Source organism: Myotis brandtii, unplaced genomic scaffold, assembly GCF_000412655.1.
Source record: "Myotis brandtii unplaced genomic scaffold, ASM41265v1 scaffold488, whole genome shotgun sequence".
NCBI lineage: Eukaryota > Metazoa > Chordata > Mammalia > Chiroptera > Vespertilionidae > Myotis > Myotis brandtii.
The window spans coordinates 2,475,816-2,488,374 of record NW_005368638.1 but is presented as its reverse complement, the minus strand read 5'-3'; the positions used below and the strand labels follow the sequence as shown (position 1 = coordinate 2,488,374).

Below are 12,559 nucleotides of genomic sequence, written 5' to 3'. Positions count from 1 at the left end.
GGGGCTACAGGAGGTTGGCTGGTCGGCCCCACCCCTATTGGGGGGCGATCAGGGGTGGGGCTGGCCGGGGGGAAGGGCAGCAGGGGGTTGGCAGGCCAGCCCCACCCCCAGATCCGGCAGGTTCCCTGGCTGCAGTGGGCATCATAGCGACTGGTCGTTCTAGTCGTTATGGTGTTCCAGTCACTGGCTTTTTATACATATAGATTATAGATAAGTCACTTGTTACATAAATTTGTTTCCATTGTTATATACTTTTCAGGTTGAGAAAAAATATACTCTTAGACCCTCACACATTGAATAAATTGATAAATATTATATCTTATTTATTTGTTTATTTTTAGAGAGAGAGGAAGGGAGAAAGAGAGGGAAACATTGATTTGCTATTCCACTTATTTATGCATTCATTGGTTGAACTTGTATGTGCCCTAACCAGGGATTGAACCTGCAACCTTGGTGTATGGTGTATGGACAATGCTCTCACCAGGGCCCATCCAGCCAGGGCCTATAAGTATTATATCTTTTTATTTTTAAGTTTATTTATTTATTTTTATTTTTTATCTTTTTAAATATATATTTTTATTGATTTTTACAGAGCAGAAGGGAGAGAGATAGAGAGTTAGAAACATTGATGAGAGAGAAACACTGATCAGCTGCCTCCTGCACACCTCCTACTGGGGATGGGCCCGCAACCAAGGCACATGCCCTTGACCAGAATCGAACCTGGGACTCTTCAGTCCACAGGCTGACGCTCTATCCACTGAGCCAAACCGGTTAGGGCTTTAAGTAACAATTGGTTGTCAATTAGGAAAAAAAGACAAATAGTTTCCTACCTGACACAACACACAAAAGTAAATTCTAAGTTTGTAAAAGGATGAAAGGTGATAAAAAATTAGAGGGAGAAAGCATTTTGAGATCTTTTCCCTCAGCATATGTTGGCAGTGTGGTTTAAATGAACTCTTATGAAAACTGCCTACAGGTTCAGATGTCCTTATGGCGTGTAGGTCAGTAGTCTGGTGTGAGTCTCCCTGGGCTAAAGTCCGTGTCCTTCATTCGGGAAGCTCTGGAGGCAATTTGTTTCCTTGCCTTTTCAGGTTGCCCGAATTCCGTGGCCCTGTTCCTCCATATTCAAAGCAAGTAATGTCATTTGTCTGGTTCTCTGGCTACGACCTTGACAGGTTCTCTCCCTCTGAGGACTCATATAATTTGCTTGGGCCCACTTAGATAGGCCAGGATAATATCCCCATCTCAGGGTCTTAACTTTAGTCACATCTGTGAAATCCATTTTCCAGGTAAGGCAACATATTCATTCACAGGTTCTGGGGATTAGGATGTGGACATCCTTGTCTCCCTGAAAAGGAGGGCTCTGTGCCTTCCGCTCTGTCTGTGGTTCCCTAACCCGGGTATGGGCCTCCATATTAATGTACTTTCACACTTTTACACCCCTGCCGTAACTGTTACACATGTCATTCCTTGGCCAGGCACTCAGCTCAGTCCGTAGGGGGGTCCTTAGTCACCCCTTCTCATTCTGGTCTTGCACAAGAACTTCGTGTTCTGGTCGGATGAGTTTACTTGCCACAGCCCTTGGTCCGCTGTTCTGTTCTGCACATTCCTGACTACACGCCTTTGCCTGGGTTGTTCCTGCTAAACCAGAACACTCTTCCCTGATTCTGCACATCCTTCCTGAGAAGTCCTGTGAGACTATCTTTACTCACATGCAGAGTTATCTTAATTATCTAGTGCTGTGCTGAACTTTTATGTGACTGGATTTGATATTTCCACCTAGACCCTAACGTGCTTGTTAAAAAGCAGAGTCCTGGGCTTCACCCTCAGAGAGATTAACAAAAGAAAAAGAAAAAAGAAAACTAGAGGGAAATAGAGGAGAATATTTATGACTTTGGAGTGGGGAAAGATTTTCTTTAAAAGAAGAAACAATTAGTATAAATAAAAACAGAAAAGGTTGATAAATATGATCATAAAGACACCACTGTAAAAAAGTGAAGAGCCAAGTTCTAGCCTGGGAGAAGATAGACATTGGCTTCATATGACTAATGAAGAATTTAGATACTGACTATAGAAAAGTTTCTAAAATTAAAATATAAAAAGACAAGCAGTCTATCTGAAAAGTGGTCCAGGCAGAAAAAAAGATCCAACTGCTAGTGAAGAGAGAGATACTCAGCCCTCTGAGAAATCTAAAAAATGCAAAATAACACCGTAAGAAAATATCATTTTACACTCTTCAAATTAGTAAAAAGTTAAAATACACATATAGTGCTAGTGTTGGACACTTTCATATTCTGCTGGTAATTTTTGATATTTTTGTCAAGTTGAAGATATGCAAACACTAATACCTCATAAATGTCACTAGAGAAACTTTTGAACATGCATTAGAAGTGGGTTTTATAAAAATGTTTATATAGCAAGGTTGAAAAAAATAGCAAACAAACTAAACAAAATCCCTAGGAACTCACTAGATGTCCATTAATTGGAGATTAGAAAATGTTAACACATTCATACAGTCGAATAACATCGAGTACTAACACAAATTAACTGGAGCTATCCTATATATCCTCCATTGGAAAAGTCTCAAAAACAGTATTGAACAACAACAATAAAAAGGAGCCAGTTGCAGAAAGATATATACAATAAAACTTACATAAATACAATATATATAATAAATATATACACAATGTATAGTACAAATACTATGTATACATTACATATAATATATACACTATATACAATACAACTTAAAGTATACAAATAATACTAAACATCACTTACAAATACATTTATATGTAGGAAAAACATAAGAGGTATGGAAATATAAGCACCAAATTCAGGAGGGAGGGAGGGATATGGGATCAGGTGGAGCTACATAGGAGTTCATCAGTTCCTATGCTTTTTTATATTCCTGAGATACTACATTAAAAGTAAACAAAACTAAAATAGCTCCAGTGTTGTGAGATAGCGCCCAATTCAATTTTCTGTAAACTCTTTTATTCAGGTCTAATTTCAGCCTACTGCTTCCAAAAAAGTTGCCTGCTCTCAGCCTGGTGACACAATCGGTTTTTAACTTTAATCTCATGACTAGGACTCTCCTTTGTCTCGGGGAACACAAATGCTTGCTTCCAGTTAGCAAGTCTGTACAGGAATTTCCTCCCAATTTATAGCCAGTGTTCTCTTTTCACATTATTCCCACCTGCTTGTCTCATTTTCAGAGAAAGGGCATTCATGAGCTGGACAAAGGATATTTTTGGGGCATAGGTTCAAGTATGGGTTGTCAAATTTGTTAGCCAGCTTTAAGGCTACTGAAATGGAGTCAGGATTGCCTAGTTCTAGTTCTGAATCTGTCCTGAACCAGGAGTGCAAGACCTTGGGTGAATGAATCCCTTAACTGCTTTGGCCTTCGGTTTTCCCACAGTCAAATGAGGGTGGTGATGAAATAATCTCTAAGGTACCATCCTTTAATATTTGTATTTATTTTTTAAAATATATTTTTTATTCCAGAGAGGAAGGGAGAGGGAGAGAGAAACATCAATGGTGAGAGAGAAACATTGATTGGCTACCTCCTGCACGCCCCCTACTAAGGACAAGCTCGCAACCTGGGTTGTGCTTTGACTGGCAATCCAATCTGTGACCTCCTGGTTCATAGGTCAATGCTCAACCCCTGAGCCATGCAGGTCGGGCTAAGGTACCATCTTGATGTAACTTTCCATGTTTCTAAGGCAGAATTTTAGGCTCTTTTTTGTTGTTGTTAATTTTTACCCAAGGATATTTTTTCCATTGGTTTTTGGAGGAGAGAGAGAGGGGGGAGAGAGAGGAGAGAGAGAGAGAGAGAGAGAGAGAGAGAGAGAGAGAGAGAGAAGACACATTGTTCGGGTGCCTCCCTCATACACTGGGACTGGGCTGGGGTTTAAACCTGAAACCCAGGTACATGTCTGTGACCAGGCATCTAACCTGGGACACTTCAGTATGTGGGCCGATGCTCTAATCACTCACACACACCAGCCAGGGCTAGAGGCTCTTTCAAAAAAAAAAAAAAAATCCCTAGGCTCTGAAATGTCTCTTTTCTATAATTTTCATCAAACTGGTTTGATAAATACTGATCACAAATCTCTGGACAGCTTTTAGGGATGCTATTATTTTTCATAAGTCCAAGTTGAAAGTGCAGAGAGTCAAATTTGCTCCAACTGTCATAATGCTAAATGTCCTGGCTGCTCATCTAGGCATAAATGTCTTTGTCATTTATACCAGCAGTGGTCTGGCAAGTCCCTTAAAGTGGTTGGTAGTCTCTGCAGTAACTTTCCCCCCACTTTTCTCCTACTTATCCCTAAGAGGAATCTAATTTATTTTCTGAGGTAGGGTACAAATACTTTTTGTTTAAATCGAGATATTGTGTTATCAATGGACAAAGAGGGCCCACTAATAAGAAAGAATAAACTATTAAATTCAGTGGGAATCAGAACTGCCCGCTTCTAGTCAAACCTGTGAGTTTCTAGAGTTCGGAACTACCTGTTGCAGTCAGGAATTGCAGCTTGAAACCAACTAAGGTCAGTTTAATTCAAACAAATGTGTCTGAATTCAAAAGAAAGGAGATGGGCAGTGGAGTTTGAATATTACTGTGTAAATAGCAGGGAGGGTGCGTAATTCAGGTGACTCAGAATGCAGTGCAGCGTGGGAGACAATGCAGAGAAATGCACTGTGGCCAAGTTCACGAGAGAAGACACAGCTATGTAGCTAAATCATGCATGAGCAAAGGCAAGTTTTGGGAATTAACAAAACACATTTGAAGATATTCATTTAAAGACTGTGAGCAGATTAATATCATGTATGCTATGACTCACTAAAAACTAGATGAAGCAATAAGGAGAGCTAGGAAGCATGGCACTAGATGATCTGAAAAGAAGACAAAGAATTTGAGTTACTGTGAACAGCAGAAGGCAAGAGAATTTCATCCAGGAATAGGAAACTCTGAATAGACACGACTACCTGGGAAATAAAACAAATACAAATCTTATAATTTTAAAATATGCTGATTTCTTAATGTATCCTTTAACTTTTAAACTGCAAACTGGCAGAGTAAGAGCCTCCGCCTCCATTTCAAGTCCTACATGATATGATTAATGTGACAGCAACAGAGAGGAGAAATTCAAGAGTGCCGTTCTGGAGCAGCCACGATTCCCATGCACGACAAGCGGGCAGTACCCTTAGATTTAGGAGATACTTGGGATTATTTTATCCTTAAGATGGTGAACGAACAGACCAGATCTGTTACCTTTCCTAAGGCAACAAAGTAGGGCAGTTTCACTTACAGATTCTAATCTAGCTAATGCACTCCTCTCTGACTTCCCTGATTCTGAAGTGTGTGTGCATGTGATAATGGTCTACATGCCAAAATATGCCAATTTTTGTAAATATTATCTGTGAAATTCTAAATGACCTTGTTAAAATGGAAAGATTTAGACTTGCTCAAGAGTATTAGAATAAATTAACCCTGCCCAAAGCCTATTCTAAAACATCATTCTAGTTCTGAGAGTCTAAATATGTCATAATGGCTTCAATGTTTTATTGGGTTTAGCTCAAGAAACATTCTCGTCACTCCTCAGCTTTTGACCCACCCCCACCTGCGGAGTGTCCCCTTTTAGGTTCCACCATTATAATAACTGTATAGTCTAGTAATTTCTGCTTTCCTTCCTACACGGGCTATCTTGTAAAAACTGTACTTTTTCAGCTATGCATACTCAGGAGCTGGCCACGTTCTGGGAAAGTAGAGGCTATTAGATAACATATAAATGAAAGAAAATTGCCCCTTCACTTGGTTTTGAATGTTTCCAAATGGCTCTCTGCATTTGGATGGGCTGATTGGTCCACTGGCGCAAGAGTCCATCTGAGAATTGGCAGGGATCCATGTTGCTTGAGAGACCTCACTGATGGCGGTTCAAAGGAAAACTCTATGTCCGGTTACCTACTTGTTGGCATTTGCCCTTTGACTTTACTAGGTAAGGACTGCTCTTCTAAAAGCCTGAACAGGTCCAGATTATGACACACTGGCAACAGGGAATGTTTAAAGGGATACCTGATCCTTTGCTTTGCATCAGAGCTGTCCACAGACCACATGGATTTGTCATGCTTCTTGTGGTAAGAACACCGACTTTCACTCTGCCATGGTTACTGACAAGTGGACTTTGTAGCATCAACTTCACTAGTTGTGACAACACTGGCAACTAGAACTATCCTCTCCACTGAAGTGACCTTAATGCTTCTGACTAGACTAAGTGACTTCTTTGGGACTCATAGTGAGTTGACGGCCATGAGGGCACCCCCGAATCTATCAGTTCTCTGGTAACTGCCACTGTAGTGTTTAAAGAGGCTCACACTGGCAGCATAAGAAAACTCATGAGAGGTAAGCCAGACACCTGCATTGTCCTTCAGTGGGTGATACTTACCATGTAAGCCAAATAATGAGAGTAATTGCACTCCAGGGAGTGGTTACAAACTTGAACTAGCAAACTACTTTCTAATCTGTTTCTATCACGTATAAAAGACACACCCTGCTTTTGCCCACACATTTCTGTGACACACATTACTTCTCTAGCAGAGACTACCTGTTCCCCAAGTAGTGCAAAGCCAGATTACATGTGGACTATTACACAGATGTTGATATATGAATTGCTGAATTTAAATTTCTATAGGCATACTTCATTTTTACTTTAATTTTTATAAGAGTTTATTTGAGCCAAACTGGCAAATATGCCAGGGAGCAATATCTCAAATTCTCCTCATATTTTCATATATATATATATATATATATATAATTGATTTCAGAGAGGAAGGGAGAGGGAAGGAAAGATAGAAACAACGATGAGATTGATCGGCTGCCTCCTGCACGCCCAATCTAGCCCGTATCCTGGCCATGTACCCTTGACCAGAATCAAACCGGGACCCTTCAGTCTGCATGCAGGCTGATGCTCTATCCACTGAGCCAAACCAGTAGGGCCATACTTTCTTTTTCACTGAGATTATTGAAGAGGGTTACTAAAGTATTTTGGCTACCCTAGACTGGAAGATACTGCTTAACTGAATCACAGGGGGGAAAATCCTCTTACCCAGAGTTTAGCAATTTCTGTTTGTTAGGGCATTCCATCAAATCCTTTAAGAATGACTTTTAAAAATTATAAAAAATATGTTTGTAGAATAAAGAATATGGCATAAGTTTAAAAATAACCAATAATCTTACCACCCTGAGATGGTCACTTGCTCATATTTTGATCTAGCAAGTTTTCTCTGACCAAGCTGCAGTTACTTTTTAAATATATTTTTTATTGATTTTTACAGAGTGGAAGGGAGAGGGATAGAGAGTTAGAAACATCGATAAGAGAGAAATATCGACCAACTGCCTCCTGCACAACCCCTACTGGGGATCGAGTCTGCAACCAAAATACATGCCCTTGATCAGAATTGAACCCGGGACCCTTCAGTCCGCGGGCCAATGCTCTACCCACTGAGCCAAACTGGCTAGGGCTAAGCTGCACTTCTTATAGGAACTGATACCTAGAGGCCAGGTATCTATAAATCAGTTGCTGAGTAAAACATAATCAGAAAGCAGAGAAAAACAGGAAGAGCCGATGACATTAATAAAAATTGTCATCCTCAAAATTGTAATGATAATAAAAAAAGGCATAAAATCATAAAGCTTGTGTGCCTTTAGAAACCATTAGTGCAATATTTTACTCTGTGGATAAGACCCTGAGAATGTGACCAGCTGAGAGCAGGCACAGCCAAGAATTAGAATTTAGGAGTCAAGGCTTTTGGCATAATCTCCCTGTTCTCACAATGCTTTTAACTTATTGGATTTAATGATTGATAAACTTGGCTTTGGAATGAACATTATTGTATGAGATGGGAAGAATAATAAAATGGGTAGTGACTCCTAATGGGTATAGAACTTCTTTGTGGGGTGATGAAAATGTTCTAAAATGGATTGTGGTGGTGACTGTACAACTCTGAATGTACTAAAGACTATTGAACTGTATACTTTACATGGGCAAATTGTATGTATGAATTATATCTCAATAAATCTGGTATCAAAAATATGAGACATAGGAAAATTTAAAGATTGAGAGGGTAGATGATACTAGAAATTCATTAAGTTGTATACTTTAAATGAGCTAATTGTATGGTATTTGAATTATATCTCAGTAAATCTGGTAGCAAAAATAAACATTTAAGGAGACTAACATGATATAATAGATGAATGTTTTTTAGAATTATTTTTAGGTGAGATAGTGGTATTGAGGTTATATTTATAAAAATTTTTACTAGTAACTTAGAAATACTATATTTATGGGTGACATAAATATTACTTCTTTGACCTTGAAGTATGTGGGGGCCCTGTCCAGATGTTCAAGACCAATGTGAGTGTGGGAGCCCGTCAGAGTCAGTGGGATGTTCAAGGCCAACTTGCCACATGCAGATGCAAAAGCAAGGACACAGCAATCTTACTGTACACACTGCGCAGGTGTACCTTTCTATAATCCAAATACTGATGCCACTGTTTGGCAAGAAGCCTTTTTTGTCTGAGTTGGTATGAAGATGTGTTGTTGACCAGCCGGTTGCTGGACTGCTTTATTAGCGGCTGCTAGGTGGGCTCCTATGTTTGCTGTGGCTGCTTTGTGGAGCTGCTTTGAAGAACTGTTTTGTCTGATGGCTCCTTGTTAGCAATGGTTACTTGATCTACAATAAAGTTTCTCCTATATGTCTACGGCTTCTCATATCTTCTCCATCTAATACCCAGTCTCCAAGGACCAGTGCTCCCACAAAGTATCACCCCACTTTATTGCTCCCCTAATCTTAAAACTAAATTCCTCCTTCAAATTACCTATCTTCCCTCTCTCCAGTTCTGTTTCTACCCTTCTTTTTTTTAAAAAAAAATATTTTATTGATTTTTTTACAGAGAGGAAGGGAGAGGGATAGTTAGAAACATCGATCAGCTGCCTCCTGCACACCCCCCACTGGGGATGTGCCTGCAACCAAGGTACATGCCCTTGACTGGATCGAACCTGGGACCTTTCAGCCTGCAGGCCGCCGCTCTATCCACTGAGCCAAACCAGTCAGGCTCTACCCTTCTTTTTTGAAGCCATTCCCATCAGGCTTTCATCCTCACTACTCCAATGTGAGCCAAAGGTCAATATAGCCTCTTGGCAATTGACATGGTTGCTCGTCCTGATTTCCTTCCATGGTTTCCTCGTATTTCAGTGGCTGCTGTCTCCTTTGGTTTCATAAACATCTCAATCCCTGAAATGCTTGAGTGCTCCAAGGATCCTCAGATAACTTTTATGTCTTCCAGATTTACAGATTCAGCGTGCACCTTTATTCTGAACTTGATTCATATATCCTTGGTATTTCCACGTTAATAGGCATTTCAAACTTAACATTTCCAAAATTAATCTATTCCCATTCTTTCCCATTTTAGTAAATGGCAACTCCATTCTTCAAGTGGCTCAGGCATCTAACTCTCCTTTTTCTCACACCCTTCATGCATTAATCAACCAAATCTTGTGTATCATTTTATTTGGATATATACAGATATCTCACCCCTCCAATGCTTGCACTTTGCCCAAGCCACCTACCAGCCTCTCACTTGGTCTACAGCAGCATCCTGTCCCCACCCCTGATCCCTTACAATCTATTCTCAAACAAAAGCTAAAGTGATTCTTTTATTTTTATTGCTTTCAGAGAGGAAGGAAGAGGGAGAGAGAGAAACATCAATGATGAGAGAGAACCACTGATTAGCTGCCTCCGGCACGACCCCTACTGGGGATTGAACCCTTGACAGGAATGGAACATAATACCCTTCAGTCCGCAGGCCTGTGCTCTATCCACTGAGCCAAATTTGCTACGACCTAAAGTGATTCTTTTATTTAATAAAAGTGATTCTTTAAAAGGCTTCCTCTCACAATGCCGTAGTCCCTATACAACTTGGCATCCTGTTACCTATGACCTCATTTCCTCCTTTTCCTCTCCCATGCTCTGCTCTGTCACCCTGGCCTCTTTTCTGTTCTTAGAATGTAGTAGACATCCTCCTGCCTCAGAATAATTTGTGCACTTTCCATTCTTTCTACCTGGAATGCTCTTTTCCCAAATAAAGAACATTGCTTGTTCCCTCGCTTCTTCAGATCCTTGCTAAGTTTTCTTCTCAGTGAGCCTCTGTCCCCTCTTGCAGCAACTAAACAGAAATCGTTCCTCAGCATTCTCCATTACTGCCTCACTGCTTCATTTTTCCCACAATACTTACCCTACCCGATATATATTTTATTATTTTTCTATCTCTTCTAAGAACAGCAATTTTTCCCCTGCTTTGCCAAGTGTCTGGCACACAATCTTCTTGAGTGTATGAATGCTGTTCATAATGCACAGTTTAAACAGCACTAGCTTCATGTACTCCTGAGGAAGATGACACTCACTGGTATCTATCTTTGCAAGGGAGACCACAGCACAGAGGGAATTCCAGGGGTTCAGCTTTCAGTGCAGTCTTGGTACCAATCAGCCATACATTAGGTAAATAATTTCCCTTTCTGGTCCTCAATTTCCTCACCTGCCAAAGTAACTTAATGCTTTAAATGACCTCACAGGATGTTTGAGAATGTAAAATGAAAGATGAAGTGTTAACTAGAAAGTGGTGTTTTTATATTACCTACAAAGATATACTTACCTGGCATTTTGTATTTTTTAAAGGCAATAAACATACCTGGAGTTAACTCCCATACTCGTTTAGGGACCTCAGAAGATGCAGTTTTGGTGTTTGAGCTCTTATACATTCCAGTCATTTGACAGGGAAAGCTCTTGATGTCAGCCTATTCTTTCTTCTGGGAACATTCACTCTTGACATGTGAATACTTTCTCTCAACATTCTTGTCCAAACTAGTGAGTGGTCAGTGGCCATGGTGCTGGGCTCCCATGGGAGTTTTGTTTCATAATTACTTGTGGGTATGTGGTCGGTTAGCCTCCTCTCAGCCCATCTGTAACCCCAAAACTTAATTTTCGCAGCTACAAAATGTGGTAAATAACAACTGGCTCACATTTACTAGTATCTTGATGTTTAATGATATATCAATAATTTATCTAAAGTAGTACTCAATGTATGGCATATCTTAAAACCTCCATAAATGCTTTACATAAAGGGAGTATGTATTAAGCTTCCAGTTTCTAAAAGTTTTTTCACCATGTTCTTACCCCAAGGACCTGACCGGAAACTGTATAGGTTTCTCCCCTTGGTTTCAAAATCTTCCCCATCCTACTGAGAGCAAAGAGTTATGCACTGCCCCGTTCATAACAGCATTATTCACAATAGCCAAAAGGTGCAAGGAACCCAAGTGTCCACCATGGCAAACAATGGAACATTATTCAGTCTTAAAAAGTAAGGAAATCCTGACACATGCTGCAACATGTGTGAACATTAAAGATGCTACGTTAGGTGAAATGAGCCAATCACACGCAAAAACCCCCAAATATGTTTGTAGGGTTCCACTTACACGAGGCACCCGAGTAGTCACATTTACAGACAGAAAGTAGGAGGGTGGTCGCAGGAGCTGGGGGAAGGGGCCTCGGTACAGAATTCATTTTATGAGAGCAAGAGTTCAGGGGATGCTGCATCCCACGGCGTGTCCTTACCTCCACTGTGCACTTAGAAATGGTTAAGACGGTCCGTTTTATGCTGCTGACTCACATCCCCCATTCCATTCATCACCCCCCACCCCCCCGCCGCCCCGTCCCGTGTGCACCCTGCTCTCACTTCACTCCCAGCGCAACATGCACTCGGGGCCGCTGCCCGCGGTGCCTCTGCCCCGGAGCGCTTTCTCCATCGCCTGCCCGTTTTCACAGGGCTGCTCGCGCTTTCGCCCCGGAGATGTCACCTCTTCCAGATCCCAGGAGCCAACCCCCCCAAGTCACCCAATTCCTGCGGCCCACGGTCCTCGCTGCCGCACTGCAGAGGGGCCCACACAGGGCTTCACTGTTTGAGCCGTCTCCCCAGCCCGACGTGTGCGCCCGGAGGCCGGGGCGTTACCTGCTGTCCTCCCGCGCCCCTCCCCAACCGGACACAACCCCCAGCACGGGGTGCGCCGCACAAGAGCTGCCCGGGAACACGCAAGGCACAGGACTCCGCCATGCGCTGGCGATGGAGGGAGCCAACTCGGACCGAGGGGTTTCCGCGAGGCGGTGTGGGGTCGACACGAAGCTGACAATGTCGGTACCGGCGAGCGCAGGCTCCTGCGCGGCAAGCCCTAGATGCAGCCTCACAACGCGCCCTTCCCTGCTCCGCAGCCCTGCCCTAGAGGGGAACGCGAGGGGGGCAGCGCAGCGTGGAGGAGACGCTCGTCCCACCCAACAGGCTCCGCTCCAAACAGGTCAAAGAACCGTTAAAAAGTGTGCTTCCGGCGCAAGTGCCGCCCCTACTCCAGAAAGGAAGGAGAAGGGACGCGGTACGGAAAGTCGCAGGGCCCGCTGGCGGGGGAGCGCGCAACCCCGAAGGGAAAGGCCGGCTCCTTCAGGGTCAGACGCC

General features: G+C 42.2%; 1 protein-coding gene across 1 annotated transcript in view; it reads left to right on the top strand.

The window, feature by feature from the left end:
* The first annotated feature begins 10,750 nt into the window (after positions 1-10,750).
* The window catches only part of CLASP1 (cytoplasmic linker associated protein 1), a 285,149-nt gene continuing 283,340 nt past the window's right edge, over positions 10,751-12,559 (top strand). Inside the window, exon 1 of the mRNA XM_014547896.1 lies at positions 10,751-12,404. The gene's annotated coding sequence lies outside the window, so the exon portion shown is untranslated. The remainder of the gene's footprint in view (positions 12,405-12,559) is intronic.